Source organism: Ambystoma mexicanum, chromosome 10 (assembly GCF_040938575.1).
Source record: "Ambystoma mexicanum isolate Mex_15411 chromosome 10, UKY_AmexF1_1, whole genome shotgun sequence".
NCBI classification, from domain to species: Eukaryota; Metazoa; Chordata; class Amphibia; order Caudata; family Ambystomatidae; genus Ambystoma; species Ambystoma mexicanum.
The window spans coordinates 1,682,757,828-1,682,776,553 of NC_090932.1; positions in this window are offsets into that span (position 1 = coordinate 1,682,757,828).

Here is an 18,726-nt window from a genome sequence, read left to right on the forward strand (position 1 = left end):
CGATTCTGAACTCGGGATCAAATTAGTGTAGAAAGAGGACTTTCTCCCCCCAGCTTTCAGCACCACCATTCTGAGGTGGGCAGACATGTTGGAGGGGGGGATGTTGATCCTTCCGCTGTGAACGCTGATCAAATTATGCTTTTAGGGGGCCAGCGTGTGCAGCAGTTACATTGCGAGCATTTCTAAAAAAGGCTGCCCCTTTTCTCATTTCCTAACGTCCTCTTGCCCCGTGAGTAAATTAGAAAAGTGGAGCTGCAGTCTGAAAAATACCTTCATTATAAAGGAAAAAGTGTGCAGTATATGTTACCACCTGAGAAGGGCTGCATTCTAACCCCTTTTTTTAATGCAAAACCAGGGCTTTTGGGGAGAGTATCACCTGCGGTGCCTGTGCTGCTTGCTGGATGGTTGCCAGGGCTGACCTGCATTCCTGATGGTTGCTAGGGCTGTTGTGCCATAAATCAGGCACTTGGAAACGTCAAGGCTTTGGTGCCAGGTTATCACGTTCTCACTTTGACAGAATATGGTGCTTTTTAAGGAAAGTGTTCTTCCTTTTATCTTCTTGGAAGAACACTTGTATTTTTGCATGCACCTCAGAATCGGGCCCTATATGTATTGCAGTTTTTTAAAGATGCATTTTTGGAGGAAATGTAATCAAGGTTTAGGTTGCCCACGTGTGCCATGTTTTGAGCGCCCGGCCACTGTGGACGTTGATCTTGCAGGGCACACGAGCAGGACAGTGAGTGCCCGGTTGGCATGTTCATGTGTAATACGGTACGTAAGACTGAGAGGTACCAATTCCGTCTGAGCCCAGCCCTCGTAAATCTCACATTGATACGTTTTTCCTTTCTTCTTTTGGGTTCGTCTTTTGTATGCGTGCCACGTACAAAATTTGAAGCAATTGTTGGCATCGATTAACTGTGAATAACTCGTTCTAAGGTAGCGCTGTAGTTGATGCGCGTATGTGCAACCTGGTTGGTCAAGCCGGGGGGTCGGGGGTGGGGGGGTGGACTGTGAACCAAAAGAGGCCTTGGAAATATTTTTCAATGTGGTCTCTTATTACACATTTTGCGGAAGCCCAACACGTTTCCTGTGAGCAAATGTGCAAATTAAATAGGTTGCCACACAAAAGAGGTCCAGGGTGCAGAGGCCTGCTGGGAAATCTCCAGAATTCCCTATAGGCCAGTCCACCCATGGCCAGAGTGCAGAGGCTCACGGGGAAATCTACAGAATTCCCTATAGGCCAGACCACCCATGGCCAGGATGCAGAGGCCTACCGGAAAATCTCCAAAATTCCCTATAGGCCAGTCCACCCATGGCTAGAGTGCAGAGGCTCACGGGGAAATCTCCAGAATTCCCTATAGGCTAGTCCATTCATGGCCAGAGTGCAGAGGCTCACGGGAAAATCTCCAGAATTCCCTATAGGCCAGACCACCCATGGCCAGAGTGCAGAGGCTCACGGGGAAATCTCCAGAATTCCCTATAGGCCAGTCCACCCATGGCCAGGATGCAGAGGCCTACCGGAAAATCTCCAGAATTCCCTATAGGCCAGTCCACCCCTGGCCAGGATGCAGAGGCTCACGGGGAAATCTCCAGAATTCCCTATAGGCCAGTCCACCCATGGCCAGGATGCAGAGGCCTACCAGGAAATCTCCGGAGCTCCCCATAGGCCAGTCCACCCCTGGGTCAAGTCATGTGATTTCAGGACTTTAAGTGGGGTAAGAAATCCAGGGTGAGGTTCATTTGGGGGTGTGGCTTGAAGGATAGGTGTAGCCTGACAAGTGCACAAACCATAGTAAGGTACGCAAAAAAATATATATAAATGCATATAAGCATTTATATATTTATGTGCATACCTTACTATGGTCTGTGCACTATGCATGACATCTTTTTTAAACATAGAAATATGTAACATATTTCTATGTGTATATAAGATGACTTGAAAAGTAGACAAAACATAGTAAGGTATGCACATAAATATATAGAATGTATATATGTGTGTACATACCTTATGTTTTGCATACTTTTCAGGCCATCTTTTTTTAAACATGTTTATAAAAGATAACACACAGGTTTGGCAGAACAAGTCGAAGTCCACAGCGCTTGTACACTGAAGAAATTAGGGAAGCACTAAAGCTGCAGGTGGCTGAGGGGTGTGGGAGCACTGCCAGATGCCACCCACAGTTAAGAACCTAAATGAAGACAGACAGTCCTCAGCCTCACTGCGCTGAACAGTGCAATAGTGACAGGTGCTCCAAGTAATTCAAAGAAGGACGGATTTCTCATGAGTCCAATGAGGTTAATAACGAAGTAGCCTGACTCGTGTTTCGAGTCATCACCGACTCTTCATCTGAGGCTGAAAGTTTCAAAAGCTCGCCTAACCAATTAAGTATAACGTGGCCAGTGCCAGATGCACTCTCTCACTGCTTCACAATTGCGGAACTCTCTGCAATGCTGCTGGAATGAATGAAATGAAAGTAAGCCCAGATGAGAAATCCCTCCTTGTTTATAAAAGATGGCTTGAAAAGTACACAATTCAATCCATCTTTTATAAAGCTTTGACGACGGACAAAGTCTGACGTGTCTTTGTCCGTCATTAAACGATGGCTTGAATTGTGTACTTTTTAAGCCATCTTTTGGCTGAGGGTCAAAGAAGCCTAAGTGACCTGGGGGTGGGAAACAAAAGGATGCTAACTTCCTCTTGTGAATTCTCATGCAAGGGGTCACAAGATGAAGTTATGGGGACTGACAGAAGTGCCTGCCAGCCACAGCTTGGGCTGGCTGGCCCTTCTGTTAGCTTGCCTGACTTGAAAGTGGCAGGTGCATCTCCAGTCGCGGCTGCGGCCGTGGCGGGATGATGTGTCCCGCTTGGTGTGGTGAGACCGAGGGACCCCAGCAAGGCCCCGGTTCAGCCCCACTTTTTGGAGACTGCCAGGGCTGGGCCCCAGCTGGCCCCAGCCCACTTAAAGCACTGTGTGACGTTCAGGGAACCAGCACCTCTGGAATATAATCAGCACTTTGCAGCCACTCTGGTTTGAAAAACGGCTGCAAGAAGTATCTGCGGCTCGGGTATGAGACAGTGCAATATTACATTTACTCTGAGATTAGTTCAATTTATCTTTTCACGCTCTAAAGACGCTATTTGTGAACTAAAATGGAGATGAGGTTAGCATTGAATTTCATCTTTATGTTCGTAGATCTATCCATACACATAATGATTGCAGTGTTCAAAATAATGAATCCAGCACTTGTGGAAGACATTAGAGGAGGTGAAATTGATGATGAAATGACGGCGCCACTATTCCCAAGAATAGAGCTATCATGTATTTATTTCTGCTCCTTCATTTCATAGCACAGCCTGTCCAATCAATCCTGCGTCTCGACATTTCGAACTTTCGGATTCAATCACCAATAAGGTAGACGTATGTTACCGAAGTTATGCAGAGAGCAACCGGAGTATATGGTCTGACGTTTGCCTGTTTTTTTCAGAATTACTCCATTAGTCATTTGCACTGAGGAAGGAACACAGGGCTAGTCATGGAAACTAGTGGACACTGCATTACTTTATATGATTAATGTAGCTGTTAAGAAGGATTTCTGAACTCTGACCTGGAGGGGCAGAGGTTCAGAAGGCCAACCGAGTTTCTTGGAACAGGGTAACCTCTGGACAAGCCAGACTAATCAGGGTAGCTGTGGCAGGCGGTCAAGACTAAGTCTCAGAAGGGGTGAGGGTGACTGAAGGACCTCAATGAGCACACAAAGCAAGGACACTTACACATTACTCCAGACAGGTGTTATATAAAAAATATAGACACATTTATTACAAGGCCATCGTAACATAGACCATAGCAAAAGAATCACAGTAACACTAAGTAAACCAATACATCACACTCAATACAATATATATACAAGACCATGGGGGTCTAAAGGGGTGACTGCACGAAATATGTCGACAACCTAGAGGGGAAGGAAACAGGCAGTGCAAGTAATCTTTAGGCCCAGATCAACATCAATAATACACCTAACTAAGCGGCAGTCCAAGCCCTACGAAGAGAGGAGCCTTGTGCTCAATAGTACATGCATGCGCTTGTGCCAATGGGCGGAATAGGGTCTCTTCAAGGGTCTCTAGCAACTAAGGAAGGTGGATGAGGCGATGCAGAACAAGTTCCTACTATTTAAGAAGGACCTCCACGTGAAGGCAGAGGCAGTTCGAGAGTGCAGGATGGAGTTGCTATTTCGCAATAGCTGTGGAAAGAAAAGGGGGCCCCCAGGGGCCACTCATGCATAAAAATGGGCTCTTGCGCCAGGGGCCTCCCGTTGGGGTAAGGAATACTCACAGGTCCCCGATGCAAGCAGACCCAAACTTTGCCAGTTCAGTCTACGTCGCTGGCAGGTTCAAATGCGGCAAAAAGGACGTCTTGCACCTTTCAGTTGCTGAGATACAGCGATGATTCCCAAACGGGACAGTGGCAATATTAAGTCATTTTACACGTGTACATATGCAACAAAACGCAAGCAGAGGAAGTATTCTTGAGGCTAACTATATAGGGAATAGATTGCGGCATGCGCCAATGTGTACAAATATAGGACCTCTCTGTTTTAGATAATTGATATTAAAACAGGGAACCTTTTTGCAATGAGTTGGGGGTAGATCTCTTTCCTCAGCTGGGGCCTCCCTCTGGAACAGCCTCCCTGCCTCTCTGATACTTGACGAGAACCATCTTGGGTTCTGGAAGCACCTCAAGACCTTCCTCTTTGCTTCTGCCTTCGCTCTTCCTCTCCACTGCTGACCTGTCTGCTTCGGCACCGGGCACCTGGTTACCCTCTGATTTCGGGGCCAGATCTCTGCTCACCCAGCCACACACCCACACTGCCTCCTGTTGTTTACACCTACTCTTGCACTTACCACCTGCTGTACGCACTACCTGCCATTGTTCTTTCATGTGTTCAGCACTTTCCACTCCTCCCCTGCCCCTCGCACTTTCCCCCTTCCCTCTCGCCTGCACTTGCACGTTCTCAATCTCACTGGGCCTAGTAAGATCGTTGTTTTGTCCTCCCTTGTTCCCCTTCCTTGCCTCGTCGCGCTTTGAAACACTTGTGTACGAGCGCGATAGAAATAAAATTTAATATCATATCATTCAAGTTTAAGTGTGAGCCCACCGGCTCCTCAGCATAGTTGTTACAGCTTCCCCAACAGCTTTCTATAATGCATTTTTCTTCTCGTGTTCCATACTCCACACTCTACATTCCACGCTTGCCTCATCTTGGAATGCAGAGTGTAGAGCATGGAATACTACAGTATCCTGTTTCTATTTTTACTCCATTTTGTAGTTCTATACACATTGCTCTGCAGACCTTGCCTAAGAAATCTTTAATAACTTGGTGCGTACCCTTCTGCCCCTTTTGGGATCAGGAAACGAGTTATCTTTTTTTTAATATTCTTCCCAAAGAACCCTGATACTTTTTACACTTATTGTTTAGAACATAATCTCTCCCCCTCATTGTTCTACTTACATCCGTGACTTGGTTTGAGTCCTCTGGCATCGACTCTCCCCTCAATCGACCAGTTCGCCTTCCATCCACGGGGCACATACGGGGACCGAACAGGAATTTTGTCAAAGATGGACCTGCCGACTGAATCACTTTTGCACGTGACTCTTTATACCGCTCTGCACCCAAAGCTCTGTGGTCTTCTGGCTAATGGTGTCAGCAGGTGAACGTCCGGGGGCCTGGATCTGGCCTAAGTTGACTAGACCGTAACCATCTGCAACTCTACCAAATTATGCTGTAGCACCTTGGAGCATCTTTTATGCAAGATGGAATTACAATAATGGTCACAACCTAATAACAGGACCGACTCAAGGAATATGGCAAAGTATTACTTCAGTTTAATAAAGTAGGGCTACCTGACAAACATCGGACTGATGCTTGCACACTCCCATAGTAGCTTCATTACATAGAGGTCTTATACCCCAATATATGTCATCTAAGACGTCATTCTACATGGCAAATACAAAACCTATGAAGGGTAGGGATTGGAGCAAGGGAAATATCTACTTATAGAACATATAAGGATTAGTGCATCATTGGCTGCTTCTTAGCTGTAGGTCACACCTCGAATTACTTCTAAACACATATAGTACTGATTATAGTGGACCAAAACATAGGGGATTGGCACTTGCAACATCGTGTGTTAGGTTTTCCCCCAACCCCACTGATTGGTGGGCATGCTATCCCAACCTTGGACTTTTGGCTCCTTAGCAGCACATATGTGAAACAAAACTTAGGTGCCTGAATCCCATCAGACTACTCCTCATTGTCCCAATTTGTCCATCATCTCTCATCGGCAGGCCACAAGCCAAAGTCTCTCGTTTGCAGTTTGACCTTGCTGCGGCTCACTGTCCTGGAACATTCAAGGGAGTATGAACGCACCACTATCTTAACTTGAGGCTCTAATGAATAGTCTTTGTTTTTGACTTTTGAGTCAGGCATGAGTAGACCACAAATTTGTCAGTTTCAGCCTTCCATTTACTGTTATTTGATTTAATTATAAAGGGTACTGTTGCTCCTTCTAGCCTCTAGAGACTTGCTCACTCTATCTCCTATGAACTTTGTATGCTTTTAATTGATTAGCAGTTTGGCTCGCACAGATGTTTTCGTTTTCCTTCATCTATGAAGAATGTCTCACATTCAGAGCTTATCCATGTTTTCCCTTTTTGCCCTGCACGCATCCCTTGAAATAGCATCTTTGTTCTGGGCCAACCTTCACTCAACATCGGCTCTGCACAATGGGCTGGTTTTTGATGTCTCCTCATTCTCGCACCGTCAGCCTGTTTCTACGGTAGCTTGGTTACATTCAAGTGAACCGTTGTCCGCTTTGCTGATATGGCCATCCCTGCCACGTTATACATGCCCCTATAGCAAGCTTACATACGTTTTCCTTCTACCTTGCGTTACTGCGTATTTACAGTTATTGGTCAGTAAGTTACTTCATCTTCTTTTAGATCCATAATTTACTTCAACTTCAGATTCATGATACTCTTAATGCTTCACTTACTTCATTACTTAGTATTTTCATATTGTTTCAACATAGCGGCAAACATCTTCTTCAAGATATCACTTTGTCTTTGTTGAATTTCACTTTAACATCCATCCACGCGATTCATTGATGCATTCTGACATCTTGGGAGGGTATATTCTGCATGGCTATCTGAGTGCATATTGTCTCACGTATGCTTGATGCAGTATATGAACGATACAGGGGGTGACATCTATAGCTTTCTCTGACTATCCCAATATGACGGTGGCAAAGGGGCGGGGACTGGCAGGATGCCGTATACCTGCTCCTCCACATTCTCATTCACGTCACCTCATTCCATATCTGCATGATGTCTCATTCACCTAACCTGACTCCTTTGCTCGATGTTCTCTCTCATTCACGTCACCTCACTCCATATCTGCATGATGTCTCATTCACCTAACCCCACTCCAATGCCCGATGCTCTCTCTCATTCATGGCACCTCACTCCATATCTGCATGCTGTCTCATTCACCTAACCTGACTCCAATGCTCGATGTTCTCTCTCATTCACGTCACCTCACTCCATATCTGCATGATGTCTCATTCATCTAACCCCACTCCAATGCCCGATACTCTCTCTCATTCATGGCACCTCACTCCATATCTGCATGCTGTCTCATTCACCTGACCCCACTCCAATGCCCGATGCTCTCTTTCATTCATGTCACCTCACTCCATATCTGCATGATGTCTCATTCACATAACCTCACTCCAATGCCCGATGCTCTCTCTCATTCACGGCACCTCACTCCATAGCTGCATGCTGTCTCATTCACCTAACCCCACTCCAATGCCCGATGCTCTCTCTCATTCATGGCACCTCACTCCATATCTGCATGCTGTCTCATTCACCTAACCTGACTCCAATGCTCGATGTTCTCTCTCATTCACGTCACCTCACTCCATATCTGCATGATGTCTCATTCACCTAACCCCACTCCAATGCCCGATACTCTCTCTCATTCATGGCACCTCACTCCATATCTGCATGCTGTCTCATTCACCTAACCTGACTCCAATGCTCGATGTTCTCTCTCATTCATGGCACCTCACTCCATATCTGCATGCTGTCTCATTCACCTAACCCTACTCCAATGCTCGATGCTCTCTCTCATTCACGTCACCTCACTCCATATCTGCACGCTGTCTCATTCACCTAACCTGACTCCAATGCTCGATGCTCTCTCTCATTCATGACACCTCACTCCATATCTGCTTGCTGTCTCATTCACCTAACCCTACTCCAATGCTCAAAGCTCTCTCTCATTCATGTCACCTCACTCCATATCTGCATGCTGTCTCATCCACCTAACCCCGATCCAATGCTCGATGCTCTCTCTCATTCATGTCACCTCACTCCATATCTGCATGCTGTCTCATTCACCTAACCCAACTCCAATGTTCGATGCTCTCTCTCATTCATGGCACCTCACTCCATATCTGCATGATGTCTCATTCACCTAAACCCACTCCAATGCCCGATGCTCTCTCTCATTCATGGCACCTCACTCCATATCTGCATGATGTTTCATTCACCTAACCTCACTCCAATGCCCGATGCTCTCTCTCATTCATGGCACCTCAACCCATAGCTGCATGCTGTCTCATTCACCTAACCCCACTGCAATGCCCGTTGCTCTCTCTCATTCATGTCACCTCACTCCATAGCTGCTGCTGTCTCATTCACCTAACCCCACTCCAATGCCTGATGCTCTCTCTCATTCATGACACCTAACTCCATATCTGCATGCTGTCTCATTCACCTAACCCCACTCCAATGCTCGATGCTATCTCTCATTCATGTCACCTTACTCCATATCTGCATGCTGTCTCATTCACCTAACCCCACTCCAATGCTTGATGCTCTCTCTCATTCATGACACCTCACTCCATGTCTGCATGCTGTCTCATTCACCTAACCCCACTCCAATGCTCGATGGTCTCTCTCATTCACGTCACCTCACTCCATATCTGCATGTCTCATTCACCTAACCTTACTCCAATGCTCAATGCTCTCTCTCATTCACGTCACCTCACTCCATATCTGCATGCTGTCTCATTCACCTAACCTGACTCAAATGCTCGATGCTCTCTCTCATTCATGTCACCTCACTCCATATCTGCATGCTGTCTCATTCACCTAACCTCACTCCAATGCTGTAGTTCAAGGTGTGCTTCACCTAACCTCACTCCAATGCTCAATGCTCTCTCTCATTCATGTCACCTCACTCCATATCTGCATGCTGTCTCATTCACCTAACCTGACTCCAATGCTCGATGCTCTCTCTCATTCATGATACCCCACTCCATATCTGCTTGCTGTCTCATTCACATAACCCTACTCCAATGCTTGATGCTCTCTCTCATTCATGTCACCTCACTCCATATCTGCATGCTGTCTCATTCACCTAACCCCACTCCAATGCCCGATGTTCTCTCTCATTCATGACACCTCACTCCATATCTGCATGCTGTCTCATTCACCTAACCTCACTCCAATGCCCGATGCTCTCTCTCATTCATGTCACCTCACTCCATAGCTGCATGCTGTCTCATTCACCTAACCCCACTCCAATGCCCGATGCTCTCTCTCATTCATGACACCTCACTCCATATCTGCATGATGTCTCATTCACCTAACCCCACTCCAATGCCCGATGCTCTCTCTCATTCATGGCACCTCACTCCATAGTTGGATGCTGTCTCATTCACCTAACCCCACTCCAATGCCCGATGCTCTCTCTCATTCATGTCACCTCACTCCATATCTGCATGATGTTTCATTCACCTAACCTCACTCCAATACTCGATGCTCTCTCTCATTCCTGACACCTCACTCCATAGCGGCATGCTGTCTCATTCACCTGACCCCACTCCAATGCCCGATGCTCTCTCTCATTCATGGCACCTCACTCCGTAGCTGCATGCTGTCTCATTCACCTGATCCCACTCCAATGCCCGATGCTCTCTCTCATTCATGTCACCTCACTCCATATCTGCATGCTGTCTCATTCACCTGACCCCACTCCAATGCCCAATGCTCTCTCTCATTCATGTCACCTCACTCCATAGCTGCATGCTGTCTCATTCACCTGATCCCAAAGCAATGCTTGATGCTCTCTCTCATTCACGTCACCTCACTCTATATCTGCATGCTGTCTCATTCACATAACCCCACTCCAATGCCCGATGCACTCTCTCATTCAGGGCACCTCACTCCATATCTGCATGATGTCTCATTCACCTAACCTCACTCCAATGCCCGATGCTCTCTCTCATTCTTGTCACCTCACTCAATGTCTGCATGCTGTCTCATTCACCTAACCCCACTCCAATGCCCGATGCTCTCTCTCATTCACGGCACCTCACTCCATAGTTGGATGCTGTCTCATTCACCTAACCCCACTCCAATGCGCGTTGCTCTCTCTCATTCATGTCACCTCACTCCATATCTGCATGATGTCTCATTCACCTGACCTCACTCCAATGCTCGATGCTCTCTCTCATTCATGACACCTCACTCCATAGCTGCATGATGTCTCATTCACCTAACCTAACTCAAATGCTCGATGCTCTCTCTCATTCATGACACCTCACTCCATAGCTGCATGCTGTCTCATTCACCTAACTCCACTCCAATGCCCGATGCCCTCTGTCATTCATGTCACCTCACTCCATATCTGCATGATGTCTCATTCACCTAACCTAACTCCAATGCTCGATGCTCTCTCTCATTCATGACACCTCACTCCATAGCTGCATGCTGTCTCATTCACCTGACCCCACTCCAATGCCCAATGCTCTCCCTCTTTCATGTCACCTCACTCCATAGCTGCATGCTGTCTCATTCACCTGACCCCACTCCATTGCCCGATGCTCTCTCTCATTCGTGTCACCTCACTCCATATCTGCCTGCTATCTCATTCACCTGACCCCACTCCAATGCCCGATGCTCTCTCTCATTCGTGTCACCTCACTCCATATCTGCATTCTGTCTCATTCACCTGACCCCACTCCAATGCCCGATGCTCTCTCTCATTCATGTCACCTCACTCCATAGCTGCATGCTGTCTCATTCACCAGACCCCACTCCAATGCTCGATGCTCTCTCTCATTCACGTCACCTCACTCCATATCTGCATGCTGTCTCATTCATCTAACCCCACTCCAATGCCCGATGCTCTCTCTCATTCACGGCACCTCACTCCATATCTGCATGATGTCTCATTCTCCTAACCTCACTCCAATGCCCAATGCTCTCTCTCATTCAAGGCACCTCACTCCATATCTGCATGATGTCTCATTCACATAACCTCACTCCAATGCCCGATGCTCTCTCTCATTCACGGCACCTCACTCCATAGCTGCATGCTGTCTCATTCACCTGACCCCACTCCAATGCCCGATGCTCTCTCTCATTCACGTCACCTCACTCCATATCTGCATGCTGTCTCTTTCACCTAACCCCACTCCAATGCTCGATGCTCTCTCTCATTCATGTCACCTCACTCCATATCTGCATGTTGTCTCATTCACCTAACCCCACTCCAATGCTCGATGCTCTCTCTCATTCATGTCACCTCACTTCATATCTGCATGCTGTCTCATTCACGTAACCCCCTCAAATGCCCCATACTCTCTCTCATTGATGGCACCTCAATTCATATCTGCATGATGTCTCATTCACCTAACCTCACCCCAATGCCCAATGCTCTCTCTCCTTCATGGCACCTCACTCCATATCTACATGCTGTCTCATTCACCTAACCCTACTCCAATGCTCGATGCTCTCTCTCATTCTTGACACCTCACTAGATGTCTGCATGCTGTCTCATTCACCTAACCCTACTCCAATGCTTGATGCTGTCTCTCATTCATGACACCTCACTCCATGTCTGCAGGCTGTCTCATTCACCTAACCATACTCCTATGCCCGATACTCTCTCTCTCATTCATGACACCTCACTCCATGTCTGCTTGCTGTCTCATTCACCTAACCCCACTCCAATGCTCTATGTTCTCTCTCATTCACGTCACCTCACTCCATATCTGCATGTCTCATTCACCTAACCTCACTCCAATGCTCAATGCTCTCTCTCGTTCACGTCACCTCACTCCATATCTGCATGCTGTCTCATTCACCTAACCTGACTCAAATGCTCGATGCTCTCTCTCATTCATGACACCTCACTCCATATCTGCATGCTGTCTCATTCACCTAAGCCTACTCCAATGCTCGATGCTCTCTCTCATTCATGTCACCTCACTCCATATCTGCATGCTGTCTCATTCACCTAACCTCACTCCAATGCTGTAGTTCAAGGTGTGCTTCACCTAACCTCACTCCAATGCTCAATGCTCTCTCTCATTCATGTCACCTCACTCCATATCTGCATGATGTCTCATTCACCTAACCTGACTCCAATGCTCGATGCTCTCTCTCATTCATGATACCTCACTCCATATCTGCTTGCTGTCTCATTCACATAACCCTACTCCAATGCTCGATGCTCTCTCTCATTCATGTCACCTCACTCCATATCTGCATGCTGTCTCATTCACCTAACCCCACTCCAATGCCCGATGTTCTCTCTCATTCATGACACCTCACTCCATATCTGCATGCTGTCTCATTCACCTAACCTCACTCCAATGCCCGATGCTCTCTCTCATTCATGTCACCTCACTCCATAGCTGCATGCTGTCTCATTCACCTAACCCCACTCCAATGCCCGATGCTCTCTCTCATTCATGACACCTCACTCCATGTCTGCATGCTGTCTCATTCACCTGACCCCACTCCAATGCCCGATGCTCTCTCTCATTCATGTCACCTCACTCCATATCTGCATGATGTCTCATTCACCTGACCTCACTCCAATGCTCGATGCGCTCTCTCATTCATGACACCTCACTCCATAGCTGCATGATGTCTCATTCACCTAACCTAACTCCAATGCTCGATGCTCTCTCTCATTCATGACACCTCACTCCATAGCTGCATGCTGTCTCATTCACCTAACTCCACTGCAATGCCCGATGCCCTCTCTCATTCACGTCACCTCACTCCATATCTGCATGCTGTCTCATTCATCTAACCCCACTCCAATGCCCGATGCTCTCTCTCATTCACGGCACCTCACTCCATATCTGCATGATGTCTCATTCTCCTAACCTCACTCCAATGCCCGATGCTCTCTCTCATTCAAGGCACCTCACTCCATATCTGCATGATGTCTCATTCACATAACCTCACTCCAATGCCCGATGCTCTCTCTCATTCATGACACCTCACTCCATAGCTGCATGCTGTCTCATTCACCAGACCCCACTCCAATGCTCGATGCTCTCTCTCATTCACGTCACCTCACTCCATATCTGCATGCTGTCTCATTCATCTAACCCCACTCCAATGCCCGATGCTCTCTCTCATTCACGGCACCTCACTCCATATCTGCATGATGTCTCATTCTCCTAACCTCACTCCAATGCCCGATGCTCTCTCTCATTCAAGGCACCTCACTCCATATCTGCATGATGTATCATTCACATAACCTCACTCCAATGCCTGATGCTCTCTCTCATTCACGGCACCTCACTCCATAGCTGCATGCTGTCTCATTCACCTGACCCCACTCCAATGCCCGATGCTCTCTCTCATTCACGTCACCTCACTCCATATCTGCATGCTGTCTCATTCACCTAACCCCACTCCAATGCTCGATGCTCTCTCTCATTCATGTCACCTCACTCCATATCTGCATGCTGTCTCATTCACCTAACCCCACTCCAATGCTCGATGCTCTCTCTCATTCATGTCACCTCACTTCATATCTGCATGCTGTCTCATTCACGTAACCCCCTAAAATGCCCCATACTCTCTCTCATTGATGGCACCTCAATTCATATCTGCATGATGTCTCATTCACCTAACCTCACCCCAATGCCTGATGCTCTCTCTCCTTCATGGCACCTCACCCCATAGCTGCATGCTGTCTCATTCACCTAACCCCACTCCAATGCCCGATACTCTCTCTCATTCATGACACCTCACTCCATATCTACATGCTGTCTCATTCACCTAACCCTACTCCAATGCTTGATGCTCTCTCTCATTCTTGACACCTCACTAGATGTCTGCATGCTGTCTCATTCACCTAACCCTACTCCAATGCTTGATGCTGTCTCTCATTCATGACACCTCACTCCATGTCTGCAGGCTGTCTCATTCACCTAACCCTACTCCTATGCCCGATAGTCTCTCTCTCATTCATGACACCTCACTCCATGTCTGCATGCTGTCTCATTCACCTAACCTTACTCCAATGCTCGATGCTCTCTCATTCATGTCACCTCACTCCATAGCTGCATGCTGTCTTATTCACCAGACCCCACTCCAATGCTCGATGCTCTCTCTCATTCACGTCACCTCACTCCATATCTGCATGCTGTCTCATACATCTAACCCCACTCCAATGCCCGATGCTCTCTCTCATTCACGGCACCTCACTCCATATCTGCATGATGTCTCATTCTCCTAACCTCACTCCAATGCCCAATGCTCTCTCTCATTCAAGGCACCTCACTCCATATCTGCATGATGTCTCATTCACATAACCTCACTCCAATGCCCGATGCTCTCTCTCATTCACGGCACCTCACTCCATAGCTGCATGCTGTCTCATTCACCTGACCCCACTCCAATGCCCGATGCTCTCTCTCATTCACGTCACCCCCTCCATATCTGCATGCTGTCTCATTCACCTAACCCCACTCCAATGCTCGATGCTCTCTCTCATTCATGTCACCTCACTCCATATCTGCATGCTGTCTCATTCACCTAACCCCACTCCAATGCTCGATGCTCTCTCTCATTCATGTCACCTCACTTCATATCTGCATGCTGTCTCATTCACGTAACCCCCTCAAATGCCCCATACTCTCTCTCATTGATGGCACCTCAATTCATATCTGCATGATGTCTCATTCACCTAACCTCACCCCAATGCCCGATGCTCTCTCTCCTTCATGGCACCTCACCCCATAGCTGCATGCTGTCTCATTCACCTAACCCCACTCCAATGCTCGATGCTCTCTCTCATTCTTGACACCTCACTAGATGTCTGCATGCTGTCTCATTCACCTAACCCTACTGCAATGCTTGATGCTGTCTCTCATTCATGACACCTCACTCCATGTCTGCAGGCTGTCTCATTCACCTAACCCTACTCCTATGCCCGAAACTCTCTCTCTCATTCATGACACCTCACTCCATGTCTGCATGTTGTCTCATTCACCTAACCTTACTCCAATGCTCGATGCTCTCTCATTCATGTCACCTCACTCCATGTCTGCATGCTGTCTCATTCACCTAACCTCACTCCAATGCTCGATGCTCTCTCTCATTCATGACACCTCACTCCATATCTGCTTGCTGTCTCATTCACCTAACCCTACTCCAATGCTCAAAGCTCTCTCTCATTCATGTCACCTCACTCCATATCTGCATGATGTTTCATTCACCTAACCTCACTCCAATACTCGATGCTCTCTCTCATTCATGACACCTCACTCCATAGCGGCATGCTGTCTCATTCACCTGACCCCACTCCAATGCCCGATGCTCTCTCTCATTCATGGCACCTCACTCCGTAGCTGCATGCTGTCTCATTCACCTGATCCCACTCCAATGCCCGATGCTCTCTCTCATTCATGGTACCTCACTCCATATCTGCATGCTGTCTCATTCACCTGACCCCACTCCAATGCCCGATGCTCTCTCTCATTCATGTCACCTCACTCCATAGCTGCATGCTGTCTCATTCACCTGATCCCAAAGCAATGCTTGATGCTCTCTCTCATTCATGTCACCTCACTCCATATCTGCATGCTGTCTCATTCACATAACCCCACTCCAATGCCCGATGCTCTCTCTCATTCATGACACCTCACTCCATATCTGCATGATGTCTCATTCACCTAACCTCACTCCAATGCCCGATGCTCTCTCTCATTCTTGTCACCTCACTCCATATCTGCATGCTGTCTCATTCACCTAACCCCACTCCAATGCCAGATGCTCTCTCTCATTCACAGCACCTCACTCCATAGTTGGATGCTGTCTCATTCACCTAACCCCACTCCAATGCGCGATGCTCTCTCTCATTCATGTCATCTCACTCCATATCTAGATGATGTCTCATTCACCTGACCTCACTCCAATGCTCGATGCGCTCTCTCATTCATGACACCTCACCACATAGCTGCATGATGTCTCATTCACCTAACCTAACTCCAATGCTCGATGCTCTCTCTCATTCATGACACCTCACTCCATAGCTGCATGCTGTCTCATTCACCTGACCCCACTCCAATGCCCAATGCTCTCTCTCTTTCATGTCACCTCACTCCATAGCTGCATGCTGTCTCATTCACCTGACCCCACTCCATTGCCCGATGCTCTCTCTCATTCATGGCACCTCACTCCATAACTGCCTGCTATCTCATTCACCTGACCCCACTCCAATGCCCGATGCTCTCTCTCATTCGTGTCACCTCACTCCATATCTGCATTCTGTCTCATTCACCTGACCCCACTCCAATGCCCGATGCTCTCTCTCATTCATGTCACCTCACTCCATAGCTGCATGCTGTCTCATTCACCAGACCCCACTCCAATGCTCGATGCTCTCTCTCATTCACGTCACCTCACTCCATATCTGCATGCTGTCTCATTCATCTAACCCCACTCCAATGCCCGATGCTCTCTCTCATTCACGGCACCTCACTCCATATCTGCATGATGTCTCATTCTCCTAACCTCACTCCAATGCCCAATGCTCTCTCTCATTCAAGGCACCTCACTCCATATCTGCATGATGTCTCATTCACATAACCTCACTCCAATGCTCGATGCTCTTTCTCATTCACGGCACCTCAATCCATAGCTGCATGCTGTCTCATTCACCTGACCCCACTCCAATGCCCGATGCTCTCTCTCATTCACGTCACCTCACTCCATATCTGCATGCTGTCTCATTCACCTAACCCCACTCCAATGCTCAATGCTCTCTCTCATTCACGTCACCTCACTCCATATCTGCATGCTGTCTCATTCACCTAACCCCACTCCAATGCTCGATGCTCTCTCTCATTCATGTCACCTTACTTCATATCTGCATGCTGTCTCATTCACGTAACCCCCTCAAATGCCCCACACTCTCTCTCATTGATGCCACCTCAATTCATATCTGCATAATGTCTCATTCACCTAACCTCACCCCAATGCCCGATGCTCTCTCTCCTTCATGGCACCTCACCCCATAGCTGCATGCTGTCTCATTCACCTAACCCCACTCCAATGCCCGATACTCTCTCTCATTCATGACACCTCACTCCATATCTACATGCTGTCTCATTCACCTAACCCCACTCCAATGCTCGATGCTCTCTCTCATTCTTGACACCTCACTAGATGTCTGCATGCTGTCTCATTCACCTAACCCTACTCCAATGCTTGATGCTGTCTCTCATTCATGACACCTCACTCCATGTCTGCAGGCTGTCTCATTCACCTAACCCTACTCCAATGCCCGATACTCTCTCTCTCATTCATGACACCTCACTCCATGTCTGCATGCTGTCTCATTCACCTAACCTTACTCCAATGCTCGATGCTCTCTCATTCAAGGCACCTCACTCCATATCTGCATGATGTCTCATTCACATAACCTCACTCCAATGCCCGATGCTCTCTCTCATTCACGGCCCCTCACTCCATAGCTGCATGCTGTCTCATTCACCTGACCCCACTCCAATGCCCGATGCTCTCTCTCATTCACGTCACCTCACTCCATATCTGCATGCTGTCTCATTCACCTAACCCCACTCCAATGCTCGATGCTCTCTCTCATTCATGTCACCTCACTCCATATCTGCATGCTGTCTCATTCACCTAACCCCACTCCAATGCTCGATGCTCTCTCTCATTCATGTCACCTCATTTCATATCTGCATGCTGTCTCATTCACGTAACCCCCTCAAATGCCCCATACTCTCTCTCATTGATGGCACCTCAATTCATATCTGCATGATGTCTCATTCACCTAACCTCACCCCAATGCCCAATGCTCTCTCTCCTTCATGGCACCTCACCCCATAGCTGCATGCTGTCTCATTCACCTAACCCCACTCCAATGCCCGATACTCTCTCTCATTCATGACACCTCACTCCATATCTACATGCTGTCTCATTCACCTAACCCTACTTCAATGCTCGATGCTCTCTCTCATTCTTGCCACCTCACTAGATGTCTGCATGCTGTCTCATTCACCTAACCCTACTCCAATGCTTGATGCTGTCTCTCATTCATGACACCTCACTCCATGTCTGCAGGCTGTCTCATTCACCTAACCATACTCCTATGCCCGATACTCTCTCTCTCATTCATGACACCTCACTCCATGTCTGCATGCTGTCTCATTCACCTAACCCCACTCCAATGCTCGATGTTCTCTCTCATTCACGTCACCTCACTCCATATCTGCATGTCTCATTCACCTAACCTCACTCCAATGCTCAATGCTCTCTCTCATTCACGTCACCTCACTCCATATCTGCATGCTGTCTCATTCACCTAACCTGACTC